Source organism: Lygodium microphyllum, chromosome 18 (genome assembly GCF_053477565.2).
Source record: "Lygodium microphyllum isolate KBCC chromosome 18, Lygodium_microphyllum_v1.1.10, whole genome shotgun sequence".
NCBI classification, from domain to species: Eukaryota; Viridiplantae; Streptophyta; class Polypodiopsida; order Schizaeales; family Lygodiaceae; genus Lygodium; species Lygodium microphyllum.
This window is the reverse complement of record NC_141152.1, coordinates 129,960,091-129,977,159: the sequence shown is the minus strand read 5'-3', so window position 1 is coordinate 129,977,159 and position 17,069 is coordinate 129,960,091.

Here is a 17,069-nt window from a genome sequence, read left to right as displayed (position 1 = left end):
TAGTTGCTTTGTCAAGTACAGAGACTGAGTATAGAGGTGCTGTTGTTGCAACATGTGAGGTAGTATGGCTGCAAAAGTTATTGGTTGATTTAGATGTGTAGGTGGAAGGTCCAATTATCATTTATTGTGACAACATGAGTAGTATACACTTGGCTAGGAACCCTGTGTTCCATGCCAAGACAAAACATATTGAGGTATACTATCACTTTGTGAGAGAGAATGTACTAGCAGGTGAGATTGACTTGGTGTATGTCAACACACAGGATCAGATAGCTCATATCTTCACGAAGGCATCGGGTACAGAGAAGCTTCAAAAGTTTCGAAGCTTACTTGGAGTTGCAGAGATGTAGTTGAGCTTGAGGGGGAGTGTTGAGATGACAAGCTCAACACATGCGGACATTAATGATGGAACGCCTCGTTAGATGGGTCCACATGTCTACACTTAGCACATCGATGGTCATTATGAATCTCACATGGCCACTGACTCATTACTTATTATATTCAGGTTGTTACACCTATTTAAAGCTAGCATAGTTGTTGCACCAGTTGACTAGTGTAGTTGGTTATGCATTGTTTGACTTAGGAGGCCACTTTCCTTTATGTTGTATCTTATATATACTTTGTGTAGATTGTAAAGTGTGTGGAAGAAGAAGAAGAAACCAGCAAGAAAACGTTTTGGCCTCCATCTCTCTTCTTGTCTCTTAAATGAGCTTCTCCTTGTGCATTCTGTGTGTGTTCGGCATAGCATCTTGAGCAAGTCCCCCCACCACGCGATTCTTGACATGCTACAATGAGGCCTAGATCGGGAATCCTCATTAAGGCTAGCAACTTCTTGGTTTTCACAGTGATGTTGAATCGTTTGCATCCAAGAATCCAAATGTTCTAAGTACCCTTTTTGAGCAAATATTTGGATCTAAGAAGTTCAAGATAGACTATGAAGATCTCAAAAGTTCAAAAATCACATGAAGAGGTCTATAGTAATTGAGAGACAGCAAATGAAAAAACAAATAGAGCTCAAAATTCAAGAAAAGAATAAAGAGCAAATTGTTTTTACGAAGGATTTGTTACCTTATGAAAATAAGATAGTAAAGAAAATGGTGAAACTCAACAAAAATCATACTGAAACCTTGAAACTTAAGGAAGACAAAACACAAATTATTCAGATTATTATTTTCTCTGAAGACTGTGCTAATTCTTCTCTCAGTACTTGACCTGCTTATGAACGTATGATATTGATAAACCTTCTGAAATTAATTTGGTTTTGTCAATCGACCCCTCAAGTAATCATCTGCATCTGCATCAAATTGGTTTAAAAACTTTTGTCAAACATAAGTGATAAGGACCACTCAACTCACTATAGCTAGCTGAGAATCAACTATACAAGAATATAATCAGATTAAGGAAGAAGTTGGCATCAAAACAGTGAAAGAGGTGCTTGATCGGCAACGACAAGTAGATGAAGAGGCTCAAAATAATGTCGATGGAAATCTTCAACAACTTTAGAGAATAGAAAGCAAGAACCAGCTTCTCAAGAGGAGCAAATGCAGCTATGACTGAAAAGAGTAGTATGATAATCTAAAAAGTAAAAGTATATGAAATTGAATTTTAACTCCATAAAGTATTGACTATGCAAATGACATTATGGAAGGTTGAGGACATTGTGTAAAGTTGATGTTGGAAAAATATTTTATAACCAAAAGATTTTTGGAGTTTTGAGGAAAAAGCACTCAGTTTTTGTGAACCGCGAACTCCAAATTGGGAAGAGAGGCATGGCCAACGAGTTTAAAAAGGGGGGCACATACCTCGAACGGACCTATCGGCCTATAGTCATGTAGACAACAACAAAGGGGAAGAAGTCCTAGTTGAGCTCTTGATGCTCCTGGCCAGGATTGCCATCCTAGGTTTCCATCAAGCGACATTCAATAGGTGACTTCTTTGATTTTCTTATGGCGTTGATCTATGAGCACTCAAGTTGTGGTGGAGCTTGCACCTTTGCCACTGTTGTATAGCTATTGGTACCATCACCTTCTCAGGCAAGCCTCTCAACATGTTTATATTTGCTATCACCTTCTCTGATAGACTTTTTAGCATGATTATGCTCATAGCACCGAATGAGTCCTATGAACATATGTAGTGTTTGATATAAGCATGACCAGCTAGAGCACTATGGTGGAAACAACAAGTTTTTAGGAAATTATCAGGTAGATGACATAGATTTGTGAGCTTCTCGTTTTGACACTTTCAAGTAGTATTATAACTACTAAGTAGGATGGCTATTGCTTGGTCAACAAAAGCATGAGTGTCTGCACATCAAATGGGTTATATCTAAAGATTGAAGGCTTCTGTTTGAGTCTATCGTATTATCAAATATATTCTCAAAACCACAGATGAGTTTTAAAGATGGTTCTATCACAAATATTTTGTTTCTAATTCATATTGGAAAATGCGATTGACATGAGAGATACAATGATTTTTCAAGACGGATCTATCACAAATTTTTCTTTCTCTAAGTTATATTGCAAGGTGGTGATAGCCCTATCTTTGAAAATGATGTCTTAAAGTAATGATGACATGAGTATGCTAAGAGATACAATCAATATGTCTATTAGGAAGAGGTCTTTCTCATCCTTTGGAACTTTAATACTTGGAAATACCATATCAACATGACCAAATACACTTTCAATTTTCCTCTCTTTTCAAACATTTCCATGATTTATTACTCTCTCTTGTGCCTAAGCTCTGAAGATCTCTTGAGAATAGATACATTGAGCTTAATATAAACTATTCATTGAGTGCATCAATTCAAGCATTCTAAGTATTCGATCTTGTGATATGATGTATTGTGAAATTGAATTCCTTGTATTCCCACTTCACCTTACTATGCCCACATATGTGAAACCTAACCATAATTCCTTTTACTCCATGAGTTGTGTACTCTTCATCATCTTTTTCTCCCATCTTGCTAAGCATCCCTATGGCGAGCGACTATCACGAATGCCCCAACATTATCTGTGCATTATCTGGTGAACCCGACGTGAAGGCGTCGCTTATGATAATTGGTATGGGAGATTATCTATGCAGCAACAACAACAATTACATCAATAGAAATTGGATCAACAACGAATGTTGCATCAAAATAAGAGCATACACATGGTGCGACCAAGGTGATTGAGGCTGTGGTTAGTGAGTACAAATTATTTTATGGTCAGAATGTTTCAACCTACATCAAAGCCTTTGAAATCTAGATGCACTTCTTCAGAGTTCTGAACAATTGGAGAAATTATTTCTTATAGCTTGTTATGCGTGCTTTGTGGGTTAGAGTGATAGATTTGTTTGTGCAAGACTCTAACTCTGGAATGTTTTCAAGAAAGCGCTCAAAGATGAATATTTCTACGAGGATTATGGTATTGCTACATGCAAGGCATTTAGAGAGTGGGTCTATCAACCCAACAAAGGACTTGTTACTTTCGAGTTGTGGCGGGAATTTGAAGAGCGATATAATGAGTTCGATCCACTAGAGCGAAGAGCCCTAACTCGGAGAAAGTGGAGGTATTCTTGCAAGTGGCGAATCCTTCACTTTAGGATGAGTTGGGAGAGCTTCTTAAAGATTGTGCGTAGCCTATGGGATTGAAGATGGATAGGCAGGATGTTGTCAATGCGGTCTCTACACTAACAAAGAGGCGGAGATGGAAGGCTCACCTACAGAACAACATGCAATCACCATCAGTGATGTCTTCTCCTACCACAACCTCTCCTACTTCTTCTATTGCACCATCCACTGCTTCTCCTATTTCTCATCCTATGTCTATGCCTATGCCTATGCATATGCCCATCCTATTCCTACTGCAATTGTTAGACCATCCGCAAAACCGACTCTCAAAGATATGGTGGAAGAAATTTCAAAGAACTTAAAAGATCTACAAATCAAGATGACCAGAATAAAGTAGCCACTTAGTTTAGCTTCAAATTCAGCCCCAGCTTCTTCTACTCCTACAAACTCTTCCAAGAATGATCGTGTTTGCCATTGCATGTGATATGATAGTCCAAATCATGAACAAAAGGTCTGTCAAGATTTTCAAGAGGCGAAAAGGCTGAAGTTGGTAGTCTGGAAGGACAAGATTATATGTTTTGGAGATACATAGTAGCCAATTAAACCAAATTTTGATCAGGGTGGCATGAAGAAATTGTTGGAGGAGTCTCATTTGCACTCTTCTTATGTGATGTGAGAGGTGGCAAGAGAAGCTGTTGCCTATGGCCTTCAACTGGAGCAGTCATCAAAGGAAAAATCTCATTTATGGTCCTATGCATTACACGTAGAGAAAAAGGGAAAAGCTTCGTCATCTGAACTCTTAGCCATAAGTGATGCAATCGGAAAAGGGACTAGATGGGATGATTGAGTTGATGTCTTTTCTATCTATGCTTTTATGGTGAAATCTCAAGGATTTTAAGTGCTTGTTGAAGAGAAGTGGAAAAGAGATAATGATCTGCCTAAAGGATCCAAGAGGGTGACTAGGAGGAGTGATCTAGTTCTTTAGCTTTCTTTTTAAGGCCCAAAGCAGAGCATGGATGATATTAAAAAGCAAAAAGTACAACAAGATCAGAGAGCCCCAAAGACAAAGGATCCAAAGCCAAAAAAGCAACCTAGATTCAAGCTGCTTTTCGACATTGAGACGACTACCCACTTGAAAAAGGTACTTGAGGATCGGATTCCTAGCCATAAAATTGAGTTTACTCTTGGAGAAGTCTTGGGAATTTCCAACAGAGAATTTCATGATGTTATCACGACATCATTAAAAGAAAATGACAGGTTATTGAAGAGCCGACCTAGGATATGATCCATCGAGAGGCTTTAGCAATCGTTAAGGCTATTATGTATGGGTTACAGATTGAGGAGATTGATTCTGATGAGGAGATTATTGAGGAGTCTACAGATGGAGCTTTATGTATGCAAACAAAGAAGACTCTTCAGTCTTTACTCAGCCATATAGTATGCTGAGAGTGATGATGCGCTTAGATTGGTGCCTCCTAGTCATTTTTCTAGTAGTCTCTAGGCTCATGCGACCACAAAGACTGTAGTCAAGCTTGGTGAGACAGATATCCCTTCTATTACTCTTTTGGATCATGGCTCTGAGATTAATGTCATAGTGCGTGGATTATATGATACTGGTAGATGGCGAGTTAATGTGGATCATGGTTGGTGCATGCATACGGCCAACAACACTGCAAGATATTTGTATGCTGCTTGTCCAAAAACACCATATTGGGAAATATGGGAATTTTCCATAAGTTTGGGACACATGGTCAAATCTTTGGATTTATCATAAGTTGAACACTATGACTCCAAATTGAGCGCTCTATAGCTCAATATATTCCATTTTTCAAGCACTTTCCAATGATTAGTCACATCATATGGTTTTGAGAAATTTATGGGCTTGTTAAGGTGCCACCTTTTTAGTATTCAAAAAATGGGAATTGGGAGATTCCCAAACTCACTAATATTGTGTTCAAACTTGAAGATTTTTATTGGAGATGTGGATGAGTCTTATTATTTCTTTGTGCAGAATTCTCGTTCCAATCGGTTTTTTTTTGTCAGCCATTTATTACTAATCTCAAATGGAGACTAAGGTTCTAGACTATGGGTCTGCTTATGCACAGATTAGAAGTAAGGATGGAAAGAGGGTTGTCTAGTTCATGACCTTTTGTAGCAACCATCAACGAAATAAGGATTCCTCAAGCGATTCCCCTCTTTGAGTAGGAGAGCCAGATTTTTGTTAGGTATTACTGACTTGCAAGAAAGTGGTACAAGTTAGGGAAGCCTCTTGCCTCAGGCTCTTGCCTCCTAGAAGCATAAGTTTTTCCTCATGTTTTTATAGTGTATCTACTAAAAGTGCAGTGTGTTTTAAGCATATTTCTTATATGCCTAGAATTTCGAGGCAGTATGTGAAGAGAAAAGAGAAATAGTTGAAGCTTGCAAGTGTTTTACAAGAAGAAGACGAGGTAGATGGTCTTTATGATGGAATTTCATGCTCGGATACTATGGAGGAAGAAATTTCCATATTGCTAAAAACTGACAAACAAGAGTTGTCGTATGTCTTACAGGTCCATTCTTTGGTGATGTATTGTGAAATTGTTGATTTCATGCTTCCATAAAATTTGGGTATTGAGAATTCTCAGCAAAAAGAGTTGGATGTTGCTATTTACACACAAAAAAAATTGTGTTTACTAGGTTATTTACAACAAGGTCTGAAATTTATAGTTGTAGCAAAGAATCTAGAGTACATATAGAATATAAGACAATTGACAAGAAGGTTAGACCAAGTGTAGGACCGCTACCCATTAGGAGAGTTGCTATGCAACCTCCTTTACAAGATCCTACCAAGGTATTGGACACAAGCTTTTAGCTAAGACACTGAAGTAGATGAAGATTGGGACTGAAGATTTTTTGCTTCCAGAAGAGGTGAGATGTTTTGAAGAGATGTTGTGCAGACATGGGAAAGATTTTTCTTTATTCCCACATGAGATTGGATGTGTTGATCCTAGGTTTGTGATGGGCCTATGGTTATTTTTACCATTCCACATGTCCCTTGGAATCTACAGCCTATACATGACTTATAGATGGTTCATAGTTCCTAAGAAGAACAAGATACTCAGCAGATTTATACATGACTTACAGCAAGAGTGAACAGGGTCACTATTCAAAATGTTGGTACAGGACCTATTGTGGATGAGTTTGCACAGGCTTTTGTTGGACGTGCTATCTATTCACTTGGTGATCTTTATTCTGGATATGACCAGTTTTAGCTTGCTCTTGAGAGCAAATATTTGACTACGATGAAGACACCTTTAGGCCTTTTCCAAATGTGTATGCTTCTACAAGGAGCTACTAATTCAATTGCTTTTGATGAATGGGATGAATAAGGTCTTATAGGACTTTATTCCAGAGCTTACCATGCCTTTCATTGATGATCTGCCTATTAAAGGTTGTTTGGAAAAAGAGAAGGATGAGACTTTAGATGATCATGGATGCATGTTCTTTGTGGCCGCACATATTATAAATATTGAGTGGATTTCTTGCAGGCTAGAGAAAGTGAATTTGACCTCGTCAAGGTTGAAGTCTACTTTTGGTGCTAGAGAGGTTTCGATTGTTGGGCGTATGTGTGGTTATTATGGCAAGAAGCCTTCCCATGCAAAGGTTGTTGATGCCATAGAGAAGATTGCAGAGACTTTCTCTTCTACTTCGGAAGCTTGCTAGTTTCTTGGAGCTTGTGTGTTTTATCTTATTTGGATTCCTAATTTTTCTCATATTGCAGATGATCTCTACTAGCTCTTGAGGAAAGAGAAACATTTTTCTTGGGAGATGAGACATACTAAAGCTATGCAGAAACTGAAGAAATTATTGAGATCTGCCTGCGACTCTTCAAAAAGTAGATTATGAGTGTCGGAGACTTATTGTTCTTACTATTGATACAAGTCCTATTGGCATTGGATGGGCTGTAGGCCAAGATGATGCAGATGGGAATAGGTATGCTATTGGGTTTGGGACAAAAGTCCTAAATGAGCGGTAATGCAGGTATCCACAGATTAAGAAAGAGCTCTTTGGAGTTGTCACGACTCTCAAGAATGATAAAAAGTACTTCATTGGTGCTGTTGTGGTGGTCAAGACTGATTGTTTACCTCTTTTGGGTATGATCACGAGTTGTTCTACTCCAGATATATCCATGCTTAGGTGGATTGGGTACATAAAATCCATGAATTCTGAGTTCAGGCACATAGCAGGAAAAGACAACCACGTAGCCATTATGCTTTCATGAGCGACGTATGATGATATTATTTTTCTCATTCATTGATGATGCTAATGATGGGGCTGATCTTTCAGCCATGCATGCTAATCATATTTGTCATGTGTCTACTTTGGAAAGCTTTGATTAGTCTTCGTATACACAGGAGAGTATTTAAAGATTGGTTGTTATTCGAGTACCATGTCTAGAGAGGATGGGTAGAATAATGTAGACTTCAAGAAGATTAGGAGAAAAGCTTATGGTTTCTTCTCGCAAAGTCTGGAAGCATCCAGGAAAGCGAGGAGGACAGCCATTGAGAGTTGTATGTGACAGAGCTTCACAGGTGTAGATCCTGAAAGAATTTCATGAAAGTTTTTGGGCTGGACATCAAGCTGTTTGGGAGACCTATAAGAAGATTAAAGAGCACTATTGGTGGAGAGACATGTATAGCGATATCTCATAATTTGTTGAAATGTGCACTGATTGTCAGTTGTTTTCTTCAATGAGGCATAGAGATGAGCTTCATCCTACCTACCTGTTACGTATTCACTAAAAGTGGGTTTTTGATTTGATTACTATGCATGTTGGATTATGGTAGATGTGTTACATTGTTTTGGTATGAGAAGATCTCACAAATCAAACAGAAGGAAGAGCATTGAGGATGAAATCTAATTCAGTGGTTTGTAAGTTTATGTTGGAGGATGTTATTTGTAGGTATGGATGCATCAGAAAAATTACTATAGATAGAGGTGAGTTGGATGTTGATGAGGCTAGGGAGTCTTTCTCTTGCCTTGGCATTAAATTTGCTTCAACTTCAACATATAATCCAAAAGGAAACATCAAGAGCAAAAGAGGGCATCCACCGATTGTGAAAGCCTTGGCCAAAGCATGCGGTGGCCGGGTCACTAGGTTGTTGCCCTATGCCTTATGGACTAATCGCACTACTCATAGTGTGACTACAGGATATATGCTAGTCGAGTTAATGTATGGACAAAAGCCAATCATGCCCACAGAGATTTGCACCCTTACTTGGAGTGCTTTACCATGGTAGCAAGAAGAGATGACTAGAGAGGATCTTTCGGCTCTTCATATTCGTCATTTTTGGAGAGGAGATTAGAAGATATTGAGAGAGCCATTCAAAAACTCAAAGAGGCCAGAATTCGTAACAAAGACCGATTTGATAGGAGACATAGATTGAGACTTAGAGAGATTGAGGAGGGAGATTGGGTGTTGATCTATGACAGCAGTCTAGACAATCAATTTAGTACTATCCACAAGGTTTCCAAACGATGGTTTGGGCCTTATTTGGTGCAACATGTCCATGACAATGCTACGTATTCCTTGGCAGTGCTTGATGGCACAACCTTACATATTCTGATTGCAGGGAAGAGAATCAAATTATTCAAGAGAAGAGACGATGCATCCTATGTAGTTGAGGAGTTAGATGATGAGATTTATGATTGACTTGAGCCCATGAGATGATGTTGATGAGGATGTGAAAATTGCATATGATTCTGTGAAAGATGAGGAGATCGCATTGACCATTGAGCTTGACAATGATGATGATGTGTAGTTGTGGCCCATCGGGAGGATGTGCAGGTTTGGAGGGGTTGGATGTCCTGATGTTGTGTGTCCACCACTGTACACCTGAGGGCCAAGATTTTTGCTAAGAATTTGAACATGCTAGTTAACTTCATTATTAGGAATTAATTTTCCATTGTGTGTTTCTTTTTGTTTTACATGACGTACGAATACATGTAGTTAGGCTAGGCACATTCTCTTTAGTGCATTCATAACTTTTGTGTGGAGCATAGATTGATTGGTTGCATATCATGGATACAATATTTCCTTTCAAGAGTGAATGAGCACAAAGTTTAGTTTAAAATCATATTTTTTGTTAGGGCACAATGCATGGAAACTAAGGTTCTTTAGGATGTGATGAAAGAAGATGTAAAGAAAATTTGGACCGATGTTGATTTTCCACTGCCAATTCTTCCTACAACATGTATCTTATGGCAAAAAAATCACTAGTGCGGGCTCATGTAAGTACAAGATCAACAACAAGTAGGCCTACATGGGATGAGTATAATGCTACAATGAGGTCTCTAGTAGGAATCCTCATTAAGGCTAGCAACTTCTTGGTTTTCAGGGTGATGTTGAATCATTTGCATCCAAGAATCCAAAGGAGCTAATTTCCCTTTTTAAGCAAATATGTGGATCTAAGAAGTTCATGATAGACTATGAAGATTTGGAAAGTTTAGAAATCACATGAAGAGGAATATAGTAATTGAGAAGAAGCAAATGAAAGAGCAGATAGAGCTCAAAATTATAGAAAACAAGAAAGAGCAAACTATTTTTATGAAGGATTTGTTATCCTGTGAAAAGAAGATAGTAAAGAAAAGGGTGGAACTCGACAAAAAGCACCCTGAAACCTTGAAACTTAAGGAAGAGAGAACGTGAACAATCCAGAATATAAAAATATGCGAGAAGGATTTGGAGAAGCGGCCATGGAATTAGACCCATTAGGAGCTTGTCCAACGGTCTATGGACAGATAGTAGATATTATTTTCTCTAAAGATCGTGCTAATTCTTCTCTCAGTACTTGACCTGCTTTTGAATGTATGATATCAATAAACCTTCTAAAATTAATTTGGTTTTATCAATCGAGCTATCAAGTAATCATCTACATCTGCAACATATAATTGGTTAAAAAAATTTTGCCAATGGTAAGCGATAAGGACTGCTCAGCTCACTGTAGCTAGCTGAGAATCAGATAAACAAGAATATAATCAGATTAAGGAAGAAGTTGGCATCAAAGTAGTGAAGGAGGTGCTTGATCGGCTACGACAGGCAGATGAAGAGGCTCAAAATAATGTTGAGGGAAGCGTTCAATAACTTTAGAGAATAGAAAGCAAGAAGAACTTGCTTCTCAAGAGGAGCAAATGTAGCTACGGCTGAAAAGAGTAGTATGATAATCTAAAAAGTAAAGGGCTGAAAAGAATAGTATTGATGATATAGATGGCATTATGGAAGGTTGACGGCATTGTGTAAAGTTGACATTCCAAAAATGTTTTGTAGTCTTGGTTGAGATCCTGAAACTCCCAGCCGTGATTGTCATCTACGTTACTGCGATCAAGCAATGTTTAGGAGATGACCTCTTTGATTTTCTTGTGGCGTTGATCTGTGAGCACTCAAGTCATGGTGGAGCTTGCACCTTTACTAGCATTGTACGAGTATTGGTTGTTGAGATATCGAACTCCACTCGTGATATGCCAGGGTGACCGTTGTGCATTTATGTCACCGAGGTGTCAGCAGATGCGGTTGGTACACCGCCTATGAATAATAGCTACATGACAGCTATCCTTATCTACTCTAGTTCGTGGCTCAGTTAGTATGCCACCTTAGTTAGTTGAGTTTGGTTTGAGACCCATATATAGGGTTCTTCTATTTCTATGTACATGAGTTCTTTTTGGCTTACACAATTAAGAGGAGGAAACTGTTTTCAGCCTCCATCTCTGTGTGTATTCCCCCATTGTGTAAGCAAGAAAGCTACAAGTGAGACTCCTTCCTTCTCTCCCACAATCTTGACATGGTATCAGAGCCTTGTTCGTGGTAAGGGGCTCAAGAAAGAAAGCCAAGCTCGCGGTGTTCTGGTAAGAGGAGCAGTGTTGCTTTCATTTTCTGTTTTGGGAGCAGATCTCTGCAGCACAGCGGGAAATTGCAAGAGTGCATTGTCTCAGGTTGAGACGCCCTTCGGGTGAAGCAAGAGGGCAGTATATGCTGCAGAGAGGGCTTTAGCCTATGGCGACCGTGTTTTTTTGATTTGAGGCCATTTCGGGGCCTGTTTTGGAGGCGGAAGTTTTCTGCATGCACTCAGGAAAAGGCCCAGTTTTATGCTGTGCAACTGTTCTACAGGTCGGTGAAAAGTTATTGTAGAAATTGCATCGTATGCATGTGCGCAGAGACATTGGGAGTTACAGAATCATCCTTGTTGCCTGTTGATGCAAAATCGTCACTAGGAAGTGACTGTGTGGTTAAATACCACTTTCGTCAGTTTTGCAGATTTGCCCTTGTGAGGCTGAAGCTGTGTTCTCTGCAGTGACATAATTTTTTGCAGTATTCTATAATGGCGTCTGATTCTCTTTCACAGATTGTAACTGAAAAGCTTGACAAGAACAACTTCCAAGCATGGAAGTTTAGAATGACGAATTTCCTTATGGGAAAAGGATATTGGGAATTTGTTGCAGGAAATGAAGAAGAACCAGTTCTTCCTGATGTTCCCAATCAACAGCAAATGCAGGCATTCAAAGCATGGCATGAGAGAGCTAGGAAAGTTATGTACTAGCTGTCTAACAGTATTTCAGGCTCTATGATTGTGCATATTCAGGATGCAAGTATGCCAAAGGAGGCATGGGATACTTTGTCAAAAATGTATAACACAAATATGCAAGCCAGGAAAATGCAACTCAAGCAAGACTTGCATAATGTGCAAAGAGAAAGTATGAGCATCAATGACTACCACATGAAGATAAAGAAGATTGCAGATGCACTTGCTTCCATTGGGTCGCCAGTGGAAGATGATGATTTAGTTTCTGTGACCTTGAATGGTCTAGGAAAGGATTATGCAGAGTTCCAAACATCCATTTCCATCCGTGAAAGATTTCCTGATTTTGAGGAGTTGATTGCTCTTCTAATTTCTGAGGAGCAGAGAAATGGTGGTGCATCTTCTTCAGGAGGAACTTCAAAAGAAGCTGTCTTCTACTCAAATGCTGGAAGAGATAGAGGCAGAGGTAGAGGAGGCCGATTCGGAGGCCGTGGTAGAAATCAGAATATGCAGCAAACTCAAGAAAACCAGTCCTATGGAGGAGGACGTGGTAGCTCTAGAGGCAGGGGGAGCCAAAGAGGTCGTGGTGGATGGCAAAGAGGCCAAAATGCAAACAACAATGTTGAATGCTACTACTGTGGTAAAATGGGTCATATGGCTAAAGACTGCTATAAAAAGCAGAATGACATCATGAATGGAAAACTGCAACAAGGGAATTATGCATCTTCTAGTAGACAGGGTGATGACAGAAATGAGCATTTGTTTATGGTGCAGCACATGAATAATTCTGTGACAAGTGCAGAAGAAAGCAACGATGTATGGTATGTTAACTCAGGTGCATCAAACCACATGACAGGTCATGCAGAATGGATGGAGAATGCAAGGAAAATGGAAAAACTAGGATTTGTGGAGACTGGTGATGATACTGCACATCCTATTGTGAAGATTGGAAAAATTCCTCTGTCTATGCAGGATGGGAAAAAGAAATACCTATCCGATGTATTTCATGTCCCGAATATCACCAAGAATCTGGTTTCTATTGGTCAAATGGTTGAGCAGGGCTTGCAGGTTAGATTTAATCCTCATGGATGCTTTGTTGAGGATATGAAAAATAAAGGTCGCTTGATAGCAAAAGGAAAGAAGAAGGGTGTCAAGATTGTGGGAGAGAAGGAAGGAGTCTCGCTTGAAGCTTTCTTGCTTGCACAATGGGGGAAGACACACAAGGGTGGAGGCTGAAAACAGTTTTCCTCTTCTTAGTTGTGTAAGCCAAAAGAACTCTCATACAAAGAAATAGAAGAACCCTATATATGGGTCTCAAACCAAACTCAACTAACTAAGGTGGCATACTAACCAAGCCACGAACTAGAGTAGATAAGGATAGCTATCATGTAGCTATTATTCATGGGCGGTATACCAACCGCATCTGCAACTAACACGTCGGTGACATAAATGCACAACGGTCACCCTGGCATGTCACGAGTGGAGCTCGATATCTCAACACTCCCCCTCGAGCTCAATCCCAATTCCTGCACACCAAGCAGGTCTCTGAACTTGCGCAGCTTCTCTGCGCCCAATGCCTTCGTAAATATGTCAGCTACCTGATCCTCTGTGCTGACATAAACTATATCAATAAGACCTAGTAAAACCCTCTCTCGCACATAGTGATAATGCACCTCAATGTGCTTTGTTCTAGCATGATAGACTGGGTTATTTGCCAAGTGTATACTACTTATGTTGTCACAATAAATGACAACTGGCCCATCTGTAGACTGATGCATATCATAAAGTAGCTTATGCAACCAAGCTACCTCACATGCAGCCATTGCTGCACCCCTGTACTCAGCCTCTGTGCTCGACAAGGCAACTGTAGGCTGTTTCTTGCTGCTCCAAGTGACTGCAGCACTCCCAAAAGAGAACACATATCCACTGGTAGATCGTCTATCAGAAATACTACCAGCCCAATCAGCATCAGTGTATCCATGCAACTGTATCTGAACCCCAGTCTCATAAAATAGTCCATACTGCAATGTGGACTTCACATACCTGAGTATGCGTCTAGCCGCATCCAAATGTGGTTTCCTTGGAGCCTGCATAAACTGACTTACCAATCCAACAGCATAGCTCAAATCTGGCCTAGTAATAGTCATATAAATCAAACTTCCTACTATGCGTCTGTACATAGTAGGGTCTTCTAGAAGCTCACCTGCATCTGTGCTCAGCTTCACATTCTGCTCCAAAGGAACTGAAATAGGCTTACAGCCTGTCATCCCATATTTGGACAGTATATCCAATCCATACTACCTCTGCAAGATCTGTATCCCACTTGGTGATCTAATCACCTCAATGCCCAAGAAATAACGCAGCTCTCCCAAATCCTTCATCTCAAACTTCTGCTTCAATAGCATTTTCACATGAAGGATATCTTCATCACTGTCACCTGTCATAATCAAATCATCAACATAAATGACAAGTAGCATAATACCTTTCTCTGTTTTTCTCACATAAAGTGAGAAATCTGCCTTGGAAATCTGAAAGCCAATAGTGACAAGATACTGTCCTATCTTGTCAGGCCATGCTCTAGGTGCTTGCTTCAAGCCATACAAGGCTTTCTTCAACCTGCAAACAAACTCAGGATAAACAGCATGCACATAACCTGGTGGCTGCTCCATATAGACCTCTTCTTGCAAATCACCATGCAAGAAGGCATTCTTTACATCCATCTGATGTAAAGACCATCCCTTTGATGCAGCCATAGCAATGACTGCTCTTACGGTTGCCATCCTTGCAACCGGACTGAATGTTTCTTCATAGTCAATGCCATATGTTTGTGCATACCCCTTGACTACTAATCTTGCCTTGTATCTGTTCACAGAACCATCAGCATTGTGCTTCACCTTATAAACCCACTTACAGCCAATTGCATTCTTACCTTTAGGCAAAGGTACCAATTCCCATGTAGCGTTTGCTTCCAAGGCATCCATTTCTTCATCCATGGCTTTCTCCCATTTTTCTTTTCCCATGGCGTGCTCAAAAGAAGTGGGTTCTGGTTCCTGTATCACCTTGACCATATATGCATAGTGAATGGCTGTAAATCCATCATATTTCAGCCTATCCACAGGATACCTAACTCTGGTAGACCTGCGCAAAGTGGGTTCACTCCCAGGTGCTCTCAAAACATCCCTGGTCTTCCTTACTCCAGGTGTAACAATAGAAGGAATACCCAACTCATCATCAATGCTCTGTTCTGAGCGACTGGATTCACCATCCACATAAGAGTGACCTGCATTCACATCAAACATGGGCTGATCAACCTTCTCTTTTCCTTTTCGTGATACCTGCATACCACTATCTGCATTACTTTGAGAAGATTCTCCTGATCTCAATCTGCCTGTCCATGGCGAAGAATGTGAACCACTGCTAGAGGACGCTCCAGGTCCACTAATATTTTGTGACTGCTGCTGTGAATTCTGTGCAGCATTACCATTTTGTGCATCTACATCATCAATCACATTTACTGGTTTATACCAGCTACTCATCTCATCAAAAACAACATCTCTGCTCACTGTAAACTTACGAGTAGAAGGGTTATAGCATCTATACCCTTTTTGCTGCAGAGAGTAACCAATAAAGATGCACTTCTCAGCTTTTGGATCCAACTTGGATCTCAGCTCATCTGGCACATGTACATAGGCAATGCAACCAAAAATTTTCAAATGAGAAATATCTGGTTTTCTACCAGTATACCTCTCCTCTGGAGTCGTTCCATGTATTGCTGCAGTGGGAGTCCTGTTCATTATGTAGACTGCTGTAGCAACTGCTTCAGCCCAATAAAAATCTGGCAAGTCTTTTTCATTGAGCATGGCACGAGATACCTCTCCAATATGCCTGTTTTTCCTTTCTGCAATTCCATTTTGTTGTGGGGTATAACTGCATGAATATTGCTGCTTTATGCCATGCTCCTGCAAGAACTTTGCAAACTCATTTGAGAGGTACTCTCCCCCTCCATCTGACCTCAGGCATTTTATTTGCAGACCTGTTTCTTTTTCAGCCATAGCTTTAAGGGTTTTGAAATGCCCAAAAACTTCACTTTTCCTTTTCATAAAATACACCCAAACTTTTCTGCTATAGTCATCAATAAAAGTGACAAAATAATGACAGCCTCCAAGAGATGCAGCTTTAGTAGTCCACACATCAGAGTGGATTAATTCCAATGGCTTCTCACTCTCTTGAACATGTCTAGGAAATGGTTTCCTTGCCTGTTTTCCAAACTGACAGGCTTCACATACCTTATGCATTTCTGCAACCTTGAATTTGGGCAATCCTGCAACAATATTTTGGGCCTGCATTGATTTAAGTCGCTGTACATTAACATGACCAATGCGTTTATGCCAGATATCAATATCTGCAACTACACCGGTCCCATGTGCAAACATTGCTGCACTCAATTCAGACATGTCTGCATCCAACGTAAACATTCTGCCCTTCTTATTTCCTTTTGCTATCAAGCGACCTTTATTTTTCATATCCTCAACAAAGCATCCATGAGGATTAAATCTGACCTGCAAGCCCTGTTCAACCATTTGACCAACAGAAACCAGATTCTTGGTGATATTCGAGACATGAAATACATCGGACAGGTATTTCTTTTTCCCATCCTGCATAGACAAGGGAATTTTTCCAATCTTCACAATAGGATGTGCAGTATCATCACCAGTCTCCACAAATCCTGGTTTCCCCATTTTCCTTGCATCCTCCATCCATTCTGCATGACCTGTCATGTGGTTTGATGCACCTGAGTCAACATACCATACATCATTGCTTTCTTCTGCACTTGTCACAGAATTGTTCATGTGCTGCACCATGAACAAATGCTCATTTCTGTCATCACCCTGTCTGCTAGAAGATGCATAATTCCCTTGTTGCAGTTTTCCATTCATGATGTCATTCTGCTTTTTATAGCAATCTTT